Raw genomic sequence first — 13210 nt, 5'->3', positions numbered from 1 at the left:
CTTATCAGAGAGTGATAGAGAAAAGGCGAGAAAGCCCCTCCACATGGCGCATAGTCACACCACAATCCTTTCTCTTCCATCTCTCCTCCTCCTTTTGGAATTTTGGGCAAGTGTGCACACGTAACCAACATGTATCTCAAGCCTCCAGATTTGGAACTAGAATTATACAGCCAGCATACTGGATCCAGGTCCCTTAACCACCAGGCCATAGGCTGGCCCAAAGAGTCTTATGATCTAATATCAGAGAAAGAAGGTTAGAGAATTTACAGCCAACTCTTACAAAGAAAGGCAGGGGGAAATTAAAATAATATTCTAGGTTTTATGAGTGACTTTGGGGAAAATGGTTCTGGCTTTTATGACCAACCTTGTAGAGAAGGGATTCTAGTTTGCATGGCTTTTTCTCAGAATAGAAGAAAGGGTACAGAAAGGAGAGTGAGAGAAGGTCAGACAGAAACTCTGCTGTGTAGGATATTTCTGAGGCCTTTACTCTTGGTGAATCTTGAACCCCAACAACTGAACAATTTGAAGAAGTTTTGATTAGTTAGTTAATGTCCTCTGGAATGAACTTTCTAGCGATTCAGTGAACTTTGAACATGGACCCTTTTGACCTCATTTAAAAGGTTTATCTATGGCTTAGTAATGATACCGAAGAAGAACATACCAAATTGGTAGTTGCTTTGAAGCTAGGACCAACCTGGGATATTTAGGGTAGGCACCCTAAAAAGAGCTAACAGATGCTGAGCTCTGTGATTCAGATTTCAGGTCATCTCTCTCAGTCCTCACAATAACAGTAGAGGTGATATCACTATTTTCATTTTACAGTTAAACTAAGTGTGAAGGATAGGGCATAATCACCTAGTTAACAGTAAGTTTAGGATTCATTCCTAACATTCCACAGGCTACATTCCTCACAACATACCATTTTAACATGTGACCTGATCATCCCTTGTACCTTTGTTAATGATAGAAATTACATGCAGATGGACAGACAGAACCCTTAACAAAGTCACATCACACCATGACCCTCCTTTCCCAATCTTCTAACTCTTTAGGATCTTGAGTGCCTATGTGTGTGCTTGGCCTGTTTTGCAGGCTACCTGAGGATCTGAACCCACAGTCGACATGTGGCTTCCAGCACTGCAGTCCAGAAAAGCATGGTTTGGCTCACCGAGGCTGTGCTTTCTCTACATTTTTAATCATACTATGGGCAATAATTAAAAAACAAAAAAAGAGTGAGGGGGCAAGGTGGAATAATATATTGAATCCAGCAAGTCATAATCATTAAAGATAATACCTTTTATACATGTCCAGTTCCCTTTATCCAGAATAACCTTCCTTTCTATGCTATACCTTTGAAATTTGAAATTTCTATTCATCTTTTATGACCCAACTGAAAAATCACCTCTTCTGTGAAGTCCTCTTTGAGAGCTTCCACATAAATGATCAATTTTTCCCTCTCATTTTCTATAATAGCTGAGCATTCATAATACTTTTTCAGGCCTTCCTTTCTTTAATTTCCATAGTAACTTTAAAATATTTATTTATAAAATTTTATTCAAATGAATCTTTAGCCCCTTGAGGGAAAGTACAAAGTCTGCTTTTTCTTTTAATTCTCTCAGGCTATAAAATATAATGGACATTAAATAAATACTTGTATGAAAACACATAAAGGTCTAAAATAATCGATGTATATGAATATGCAAAATTTGTCTCTGTTGTTAGGATATCTAATGTGTCTAAAGCTACTAAGAGAAATTATCTCCAGAGGAACAGATTTCAAAGAACTATACTAGAAAAAATTGATATTAATATGTATAAGCTTAATTTCAATGCCTCAATGGTATCCTTTCTCTATAATGTACTTTTAAATCACATCAAATTGTCACATCCTTATTGTCTTCCGTGACTTTGACACAAATATCATCTTTGCCTAAAATGATCCACCCCATCCTCTTTTCTACTCATGTGTACAATGTCCAGTTCAGACTTTATCTTTTCCACATTCTCTTTCCTAACATTCCACCAGTCCTCTCCCATGCCTTCCTGCATTAAATATTAGGTTAAAAGAATTATACTTAATTGTATTTATTATTATTAATTTTCTATAGAGTATGTGTGCTCACCAGAGAGAGAGAGAATGAGAGAGAATAAAGAAAGCAAGCTACCATGTCTTGGACTGGAATCTCAGTCAGCCTTGTTGGAGTCCAACACCCTAATCATCACACTACCTGCTGGCCTCTAAATATTAATTTTAAAAGAAACATTCTAGGCAAGTCAACTGCCAATCATCTGGATGGTGATTCTGTTGGAAGCTAAGTTCAGCATAACAATTCTCAGGTAATGGTGGGGGTGGGGTGGGGGAATGGGAGGGCACCCAAGTACCAAGTACTGCTTCTCCAGGAAAGCCAGAGATTGAGATACTGAAGGTCAATTTTGAACATTTCCATGTTTGCAGTACGATATCTAAGTGACTGAGCAGTATACAAATCAATGAATAAATTTGATTTTGTAGGACTGAATATTGGGTATTTTCTTCCCAGGAAGTAATATACATTGGGTAAGACACTATATATAAAATGCATTATACAACTACAACTTAATAATCTTGGTAAAGCACAAATTTCATATGATTCCCTTCTTAACTCTCTATAGTTCTCTTTCCTGAATGTTCAATGCCAAACTCCATAACACGGTCATGCTTCAGTTTCAAGCTTCAACTGCTTATTGTTTCCTTCATGTTTTCTGGGCATCTATATGTATTCTAAAGAAAATACTACCAAGGTCAAGAACTAGGCATGGATCTTCAGGGCTCCTCTGTTCTTTCTGTGTTGACTTTCCTTACCCTCTGTTCCTCAGCTTCAAAACCTCTTCTTTAAGACTCAGCTCAAAGTACGTCTTGATGAAGTCTTCACTTATTCCTCTGAACTCCACATCACCGTGTAATTGAAATGTCTGCTAACGTGTCACTGCAGAGATTGTGCTTTTGTTTCCTAACAGTTAGCTCTGGAGAATGAGACACTTCTCTGATATTTCAAGTTATTCCTACCTCCCACAACAGTGTTCAGATTTCAGTGACTACTAACTGAATCAATCCATCTGAATGTGAAAAAAAAGAAAGAAAGAAAAGAATGGAATGGCTTCTTTATAGCCAACTATAAAGCAGGTAATTTTTAACTTTTAAAATATTTCCAGATATTGAAATACAGAGTTACAGTGTGAAACTTTACATTTTAAAGTATAATAAATTTATACCAGGCAGTTTTATTAAAAGTTTACTCTGGATATTAAACAGAGAACATCCAATTTAGGATATCTTGGCATAAATCTCATAAAAGGCTTATTTTAAAAGCTTAATGCACAAATGAGGATACATTTGTTCAGTCATTTGTATTACAACCTGCTGATAATGAAATGGCAATCCTTGCATGTGCCCAATCACAGAGATAGAAATAATTATTATCGGAAGTCAAGACGGAGTACGGTGAGATTCAGTCACAGTAAAATAGCTTCGTACCTTCATTGCTATCACCTGGGATAACAGCACACTCTTCATCCCAGTGAGATGACTAGTGAAGGGACCAAACACTCTTCGTTATATAAATGCATCTGAACTGTAAGAAAGAATTCCCAGCATGCAACGCTATTTTAGAAGTGCTCTCACTCCAGACTCAAGAGTTTTCTAAAGTAGAATAAAGAAGAAGAAAAAAGCTCTAAATGAAGATCTGTGCTTCTTTTTTTGTATTTTCAAAAATAGTGTGTTAAAATGGTCATGTTAATCACTTAAAGATTAGACATTAAAACCAAGACCAAAGTACAAGGGATGAGTATTTGAGTGAAGGAGAGGACAGAGAAAAGGAAGAGAGAAAAAAGGAACTAGAAAAAGATAGATAAAGTAAATATAATTTATTCAACAGATATTTACTGCCAAACACTATAGTTAGTTCCAGAAAACTGGATAGATAATTTGGGGTTGTCAGAAGGACAGTAGCTCAAATTGTAGGTCTGCCCTTTAGTAACTATGCAACCTTAAGTGACTTACTTAGTTACCTCAATATCTGATTATTTATTCATAAAATTAAGATGATAATAATATCATGAGGGGAGTGGCTTTGAGCATTCAATACAGGTAAAGTGCCTAGGAAACAGACACTTTGACAAATGAGGTTTTTTTTTTTTTTTTTTTTTGGTTGATGTTATTGCTGTTTTTAACAAGACTCTGATCTCATTATTCATGTGCTAAAATTTTCCCCTAGTTTCCTGTTGTGGTCAAAACCAAATCCATACTCTCATAGTTGAGTCCCAGCCCTCATCCTGTACAGTCTCTCTTCTTGTGGCCTGTCATGCTTCACAGTGACCTGCTTCCAGACTCCTGAGTAACTAATTTCTAAACCTCTCTTTTTTTTCTCAGAAAAAAAAAAAATGTCCTTGAATAAATTCTACACAAAGCTAACCATTCTAGTTCTCAGCCCCTTCCCCCATTAAAAAAAAAATTGCCAGAGGAAAAAGCATTCCCCCTGGGCATGGGCATGCACAATCCCTTCTCCTCCACCTCTCTCACTTTTCTGGATTTTGAACATGATACACACATGCCTGGTGTGTTTTTTCAAACCATCACATCTAAGTTGCAGGTCCTTTAAGTGTTTCCTCCACAGAAAACTTTCCCTGGAAACTACATTTACAAAAGATCTGCCTCCTCTTCCTCCTCCTCCTCCTCCTTTTTTAAGAATATTTTTACTATAGAGTATGTATGCTTGCAGAGCTTTTTAAGAATATTTTTACTATAGAGCATGTATGCTTGCAGAAGAGACAGAAAACAAATCGCCCACCCCACCCCCCCAGCCCGGTAGATGGCGATGCCACAATCTCTTCTCCTCTCAAGATTTTGGAGGCACATTCACCAGGTGTGAGTTTTAAGCCACCAGGTCCAAGACTTGAACCACGGTCAACTACATGGGAGTCCAGCAATGTAACCATTATGCCATCTGCTGGTCCTAGGATCTGCCTTCTTAAACACGCACATTTATTCTTTGTGGTTGCAATATGACTCTTTCCATGACCGTACTTTTTAACTGTATTTGTTTGTGTACTTGGTTATTATGTGCCTCCTAACTGCATGTTAATTATCTTTATAATAAAAACTAAGCAGGTTTACATAGGTGCTCAAGAAAAATCTCTTGCATGAAGTGGGGAGGGGAAGAGAAACATTCAAGAAGAAGGAAGAACAATTTCTGATCCAGCTGCTGTTCGTTGTCTCTCACCTGAGGAAAGGTTTAAATATTCTTTTAAAGGCCCCCCCAACTGATTAAATCAGGCCTACCCAAAATAGACTCCTTTTTGATTAACTTAAAGTATATTGACTATAGGCTGTGATTACACATACAAAATCCCTTCAAAGCAGTGGCTAAGTTAGCATTTGATTAAATAACTGGAGATGTGTGTTTGCTGCCAAATGGCTGTTATCTTCTTCCCTCTTTCGACTTTCTTGAGAAAATATCTCCATAGCCAACCCTAACTAGACACACGCAAGAAAAGGATTTTAGGTGACTGAGATAAGGGGTGGAGAGAGAAAAGGCATGAGCAGGAAACCCACATTCCTGGAGGAAGATCCGGGAAGCAGAGTTCATGGACTACGGCAGGGGAGGTCAGTGGAAGGACCATTTAGTCTGGAAAGCACCCCACCGTGTGAGCCTGACTCTAAGATGGACAAAATCAATATGAAAATCAAGCACATTATCTTTGTTTACATCCCAGGTACTGGAGTGTGAGAGTCTTAAGCAACCAAAGGAGCTGAACTGCAAGTGATGGATGTTCTACTTAAACGACACTTTGCAAAGCCTTCATCATTTACTGGCAGAATAGTCACAAGAGAATTAATGACTTTCTTTTAAGTTCCAAGAGCAGGACAGCGGAGACAGACAGTGTGAATGTCACAGTCCCCATTCGATTGATTTCTCAGCTGCTGATGCTAAGGAGTCATCTCCAGAGGGAAGAGAGGTGCAAAAATACACAGACCCAAGGAGGCTTGAGCTGTCTACAATGAAATACAAAGCACTGTATTGTTTGTATTTATTTTTGAAGAAAGATATTTACCCATTATAAAGATATGCAAAGACCTTAACCCCAAAATAAATAAATAAGAGAAAAGTTATCATTATTTATCTCACAACACCTATGGATTTTTTTTTTTTTTTTTTTTAGCTGAAGTAGACATGGGCTTTAGGTCTGAATTTACAAACTGGCACACATCCTTCTTAATTATTTACTTAAATTTTATTAATAAAATCAAGTATGTTAAAAGGTAAATTAATAGGGACCAGTAGTTAGCGTAATAGCTATGTCGTTGTACTCCCGTGTAGTCAACCATGGTTTGCGTCCTGGACCAGGTAGCTTAAAACTCACGCCGGGCATGTGTGCGTGCATGCCCAAGATCCTGAGAGGAGAATGGAGGAGAAGGGATTGCAGCGAGGCCATCCCCCTTGGGGGTGATTTCTCGCTTTCTGTCTCTGTCTGGTGAGCGCATGCGCCCTATAGTAAAAACCTCTTTTAAAAAAAAAAAAAGGTAAATTAATAAATTATCAAAGTCTAGGTCATTGGGAAAGTCATGATATGTTTTTCTACACAAAAAATGCATCATGACTTTTCTGATGATCCAATATAAGTGAGACATTATTTGGGATGAGCAAGTATTCTTCAACTGATGGTCCTGTACCTTTCAGAAAAACTGAGTTTTTCTTATGTACATGAGATTCTTTTATCAGCTATAAAAAACTGATTAAAACAATGTAAAAGGATGCAGAAGAACAACTGCTATATTTTAACCAAAATACAAAAAGTAATGGGTGATTTTTAAATAATCTGAGATGAAAGTAGTTACATCATGTACGTAGCAAATAGTGTTTGGTAAGTTTTGAATAATATGAAATAAAAATGATTGCACCACACATCTAGAAGAAACTAGAATGTGAATGACCAAAAGACAAGACAGAAAAGAAAAAACAAGCTTTTAAAGAACACATTGAGGGAGCAGCAGTTGTCATAATGGCTATGTTGCTGGACTCCCAAACTCACGCCGGGCATGTGTGCGTGCATGCCCAAGATCCTGAGAGGAGAATGGAGGAGAAGGGATTGCAGCGAGGCCATCCCCCTTGGGGGTGATTTCTCGCTTTCTGTCTCTGTCTGGTGAGCGCATGCGCCCTATAGTAAAAACCTCTTTTAAAAAAAAAAAAAGGTAAATTAATAAATTATCAAAGTCTAGGTCATTGGGAAAGTCATGATATGTTTTTCTACACAAAAAATGCATCATGACTTTTCTGATGATCCAATATAAGTGAGACATTATTTGGGATGAGCAAGTATTCTTCAACTGATGGTCCTGTACCTTTCAGAAAAACTGAGTTTTTCTTATGTACATGAGATTCTTTTATCAGCTATAAAAAACTGATTAAAACAATGTAAAAGGATGCAGAAGAACAACTGCTATATTTTAACCAAAATACAAAAAGTAATGGGTGATTTTTAAATAATCTGAGATGAAAGTAGTTACATCATGTACGTAGCAAATAGTGTTTGGTAAGTTTTGAATAATATGAAATAAAAATGATTGCACCACACATCTAGAAGAAACTAGAATGTGAATGACCAAAAGACAAGACAGAAAAGAAAAAACAAGCTTTTAAAGAACACATTGAGGGAGCAGCAGTTGTCATAATGGCTATGTTGCTGGACTCCCATGTAGTTGACCGTAGTTCTAGTCCCGGACCTGGTGGCCGGAGCTGGTGCCTTGCACTCATGCCGGGCACGTTTGTGTGCTTGCCTAGGATCCTGAGAGGAGAAGAGAGGAGAAGGGATTGTGGCATGGCCATCCCCCGGGGGTAATTTTTCTCTTTCTGTCTCTCTGTCTCTTTCTTTCTGGCAAGCACATGCTCTCTAAAGCAAAAACCTTTCAAAAAAAAAAAAAAAAAAACCACGCAGTGTGTAAAACAACAATGCCTGCCTATGAGAATCAATTATTAGTTTCAAAGAGGGTCAAACCCTTGGTAGGAAATGGGTGAAGAAATTTCCTGGGATTAGAACACATAGGGGAGGAAGAAATGGTTGTTAAGACTGAAGACAAAAGCAGAGACTAGATCATGAAGAAGGCATTCTGTTTCTATTCCAAGATCAGCAGAGCTGTCCTTAAGCTGTTTTACTCAGAGGAGTTAGATCTCCTGGTCACAATGGTATGTTGTGATTTCAACATCAGGTGTCAGGTGATCAGCTCACATAACAGCAGGATCTGGAAAGACTAGCATGAGAAGTTTTCCTGAATAAATCTGCCCCCATCCCCAAACTGGAACTTGCTTGAAGAAACCTAGTAAAAAGCTGGAGTGAGCAGTAATTTGCAGTATTGGGAAGCCCACTGAGATGGTTGCCAAGGAGTCTCCAAAACACACTCCCACATCAAGAGTAAACAAATATAGACATATTATCAACTGCACAAAAGAAAATTATAACCATGTATCAGTGCTCTAGGAGTCACTTAAGACAGCAGATATATCTCTATCCAACTGGCCTTGAAAATCTAACCCAACATACTCCAGTTCTTTAACTGGAAACTAATAGACTGGACATAAGAACAATATGCTACGTCGAGAGCATTGAGAGCAACTCGGCAATATTAGGTCATGTTCTGGAAGTATCTCTGTTATGTGATTTCTATACTGAGGTGGATGTGCAAGGTATAAGCAGCCTATTTCCAATGAGTCCTTGAAAATATATAGAATATATATATATATACACACACACACATATATATATTATATATACATATGTTGAATATATGTAGTGTGTATATATGTAGAATATATATAAAGAATATATTATATATATATATTGGAGAGATATATATACATACAATTTATCATTACAGCATGCAAAATGAATTTTCTCAGCATCAATACACAGTATATTAGTACAGAAAAAAGATATTATCATACATGTTATCATCAACAGATAACTTTCCATTTTTGTGTCCCTTAAATGTTTTCTTTCTTTTTTCCTTAGTTCCCCTCCTCTCACCCTCCCCCTCATTTCCCACCTTCCTCTTACACTGTCTCTAGTATCTACAATTGTCCCCCATGCTTTTATATCCTCTAATCTTTCAGTTTCTGGCATAGTGTGTAGATATTCGATATATATTGAGTGAAGACACAGGATGCCTCTCTTTGATAGTCTGACTTGCTTTGCTTAGAAGTAAATCTTCTATATTCATCCACTTTCAATCAAAAGTCAGGGTCTCATTGTTCGTTTACAGCTGAGTAGTGTTCTATAGTGTATATATGCCACACTTTTTCAATCCATTCATTTATTCATGGACATTTTGGTTTGTTCCATGTCTTGGCAATTGTTAGTAATGCTACAATAAACATGTATATGCAAATACTTTTCTAACAGGAATTTTGCCACACAAAACAGTCACACATGTGTGTGCACACAAACATACACACACACACAAATACACACACTAAAAGATAAGCAATCCACAAAAAAGGTAGGGGTAAAATAATGCATGACTTTGGATGCTGATAATTTTCAGCTCCTTTATCTGTGTGCTTGGTATATGAGCATGCTTCCTTGATGAAACATCACTGAACTAGGCATTCCAAATTTGTACATTTTCAGTTTGCATGTTTACCTTTGTCATATATCCATAGGAAGGTGAACTACAGGTGTTTTCTGTGGTAGAGGGGTAATGCCACACTCTGCAGTCATGGACCCACATGAGAAGGACCAGACTTTGTGTCCTGGGCCTTCCTGTGTGTGCTAGGATCACACAGGCACACCTGATTCTGACTGGTGGACGATAACAGGTGGATCACAGAATGAAGACCCTGCTAAGGACATGTGTCTTGCTCTCCCTCAGAAAAAATAAACAAAAAAATCTTAAAAATTTTTTTCAGACAAAAAAAGATTGCCTAGCAGAGTTCTTAGAAGTTTGAAAAAATATTTTTAGACTGAAAAATGCAAATAATTAATTAGTACTTAATAAACTTCCTTTAGCAATCAATGGAAATCATGTCTATGTGACCAAGACTTGCAATCGAGTTAAATTCTTTCCAAGAAAGTAGTACACAAAGATGAGAGAAAACTTATTTATGTCTGTTTGGTTTACTTAATTTATAAACAGTGTTTCAAATATTATTTCTTTTAACATAGTATTTGTATTGATCATTTTTTATATAGTTTTTATATAGGTTGCTGGGTTTTACCTTCAAAATCACCACCAATAATGTGTTAAGGATTATTCTACTTAAACCCTCAATTCAATTTGATTCTAATAGCAAAATTTTAAGGTATTATTTCTTATCCTTTAAAAATGAGAAAATGAAAGCTAGTGGTATTTAAGTGATTCAGTATTAAATTTAGGTCCTCCAATTTTATTAACATATTAACAGTGGCCTTGCTTCTACTTCAAAAAATGGGAGTAGTAGGAATGGAAGGTATCCAACCCAGGTATTTTTTTGGCATTTTATTTCAGGGTACGAAAAAATAGCCTATGACCTTTATAGTGGGCCTACTAAGCAATCTCGGACTGATGACATATGTCCCAAATTGCCCAGAGAGCTATGAGAATACTGGGTTCAGGATTTGAAATATGAGACTCTTGGCAACAATCATGTAATGATCTTCATTGCATCCCATACCACTCTTCTTTTTAAATGTTCACACTGTAACATAGCCAAGAATATTCTTTAAAATCTATCTTTATTTTCTGTTTTTAGCCCTGTATTTCACATAACACCCTGCAGGGAAAGTAGTAAGTAAATGTATTTATTGATGTGTAGGGATTGTCAGAGAGTCATGGCTGATTGATTTATAGGTATAAGCTTGATACAAGTAGGAAATATAGTATATTAGAAAGACTACATATAAATTTAGAACAAAAATACGAATAGGAAAAAAACATTACTGGAAGAGTTCTTATCATGAGTCAGGCAATATTCTTTTTTTATGAGAGAATTTGGCTATAGGGCATGTGTGCTTCCAGGGAGACAGAGAAAAACAGAGGAATAGAAAGCAAAAACTCACTTCCCCAGGGGAATGGCCTTGCCACAACCCCTTTTCCTCTTCTTCTCTCAGAATCTTGGGCATGCACTCACACGCACCAGCATGAGTTTTAAGTCACCAGGTCCAGGATTCGAACCACCATCAACTACATGAAATTCCAGCAATATGACCATTACACTATCTACTGGTCCCTGAGTCAGGCAATTTAAATGCAGCTATGTGATGCTTATTGATGAAGATGCACTCTAAGAAATGCACTGTTAGGTGATTCTGTCTGTGTGTCAACATCATAGAACTTACTACATGAACTAGCTGGTGTAACCTAGTACATACCTAGGCTATATGGTATAGCCTATTATTCCATGGGACCACTGCTGTATATGTGCTCTTTCATTGACCAAAACATCCAGTGCTGCACATAACTGTACACTATCTTATTTCCACAATATATGGATTACCCCTACCTTGAATTCCACCAGCTAATTTTGAGCCAAATGTCTCACCAATTTGTGGACCTAAGTCATTAACACCTAGTCAAACTATTTCAGAAAGATTCTTATGGCACCTCACTAACTTCGGTTACTGTAATCTTCTTACATCTCTTCCTTTCAAGGGACTCTGTAGCTAGCTTAAGTCTGAGCAACACTTGATAGTGAGAGAAAATCCTGACGTAACCACAAAGGTTCTCTCCTGCTTTACTCCAGTACCTACCCATTTCTTCTTCTTCAGCTAGGGCTGTCTCTATCCATCCTCCTCAAATCTCACCACTTTCTTTATTATGCTTTCAGCTATCCTGTAAGTCCACCCAGAGTTAAGTATTTTAGAAAGTAAGAGATCTCATTTATTATCACCTCCTCCTCACACCTCAGCCCAACTCTTGTTACTTCTGTTTATCTGTACACAGTGACTGTGATGAGTTCTTCTCATTCTGCCTGGAGTCGGTTTCTTTCATGCTTATTATCACTTCCTGTGTTCCCACTTCTGTTTAAAAACATAGACAGAATACACATCCCTGGACTTCTAGTAAAACTATCTGTAACAGTGATATTCAAACAATAATGAAACTTGATAAAAATTATGGACTAAATTCTGTAGTTCCCATTTTCCATAAATGATCATTGAATATGGAGAAGAAAACAGACCAAAGTAACACAATACCAAATGACCAACTCACAGTTCAAATTCTAGTCTCTATTAGAGAATCCACAACCTGGGCTGTCAACCCTATCACTTTTTGACAAAGAGGCCCAGTATGTAGTACTACTGCTTATTGCTGGGTCATTGAAAAAGTCACGATGCATTTTTGCATAGAAAAACACAGAAAAAATATGTCGTGACATTTCTGACAACCCAAAAGTTCTTAGTATAAATTTTCACACTTTTTAAAATGACTATCTTAACATTTCTCTTTATCTACTTTATGACTGTGAAAGTTCAAGTCCTCTGTGCTTCATAGTTTCATGACAATAGGTACTATAATATAACATAGCATTATTTTTCCAATACTTTGTTTTTTAGAATTTATGTGAACATACTATTAAACAGTTTAATTCTTGCTTCTGCCAAGTGATTTATAATCTATCTCACAGTTTCTGGTCTAAAAATCTGGACTATGAAAAAAATTTCCAGTGACAGGCATTTAAGAGATAGGAGAAAGATCTTTGACTAGAATTATAGTCCCTGAGCATTTTACATTTTTTTATTCTTTTAAAGGATTTTTTTTTTCATTTCTGTCATGTTAAAAGATGAATAGACAGCTGATTAGTAAATAGGCTTTTCTTCTAAAAACTCCTTTAAAAATTACAGCCTGAAAAAAAAAAAAAAATCAATGCCTTGAATTTCTGTCAGTTATTCCGACTATCAAGCTACAGATAGCCAGAGTAATTGAAAAAAATTTTTTGCATTGTTTTCTGTGTCTGTTAGTAAATCATATTGGAGATCTTAAAGTTGAAAGAAGCTGAATCTGAGATTATTAGCAGTGAGTCACTGTAAATAAATTATATTTAGCTTTCTCTCTACCTTTTTCAGTATTTTTTCACACTTGTTCCTGATATAATAAGTCATTATTTTTTCATGTCCTACTGAAATTAAAAAGCACACAAAGATGTAGTAAACACATAGCAAACCACTATTTTAGAGTAGATATTTTTATATATTATCTTAA

Source organism: Tupaia chinensis, unplaced genomic scaffold, assembly GCF_000334495.1.
Source record: "Tupaia chinensis unplaced genomic scaffold, TupChi_1.0 Scaffold000139_1, whole genome shotgun sequence".
Taxonomy (NCBI): Eukaryota; Metazoa; Chordata; class Mammalia; order Scandentia; family Tupaiidae; genus Tupaia; species Tupaia belangeri.
This window is presented reverse-complemented; position numbering follows the sequence as displayed.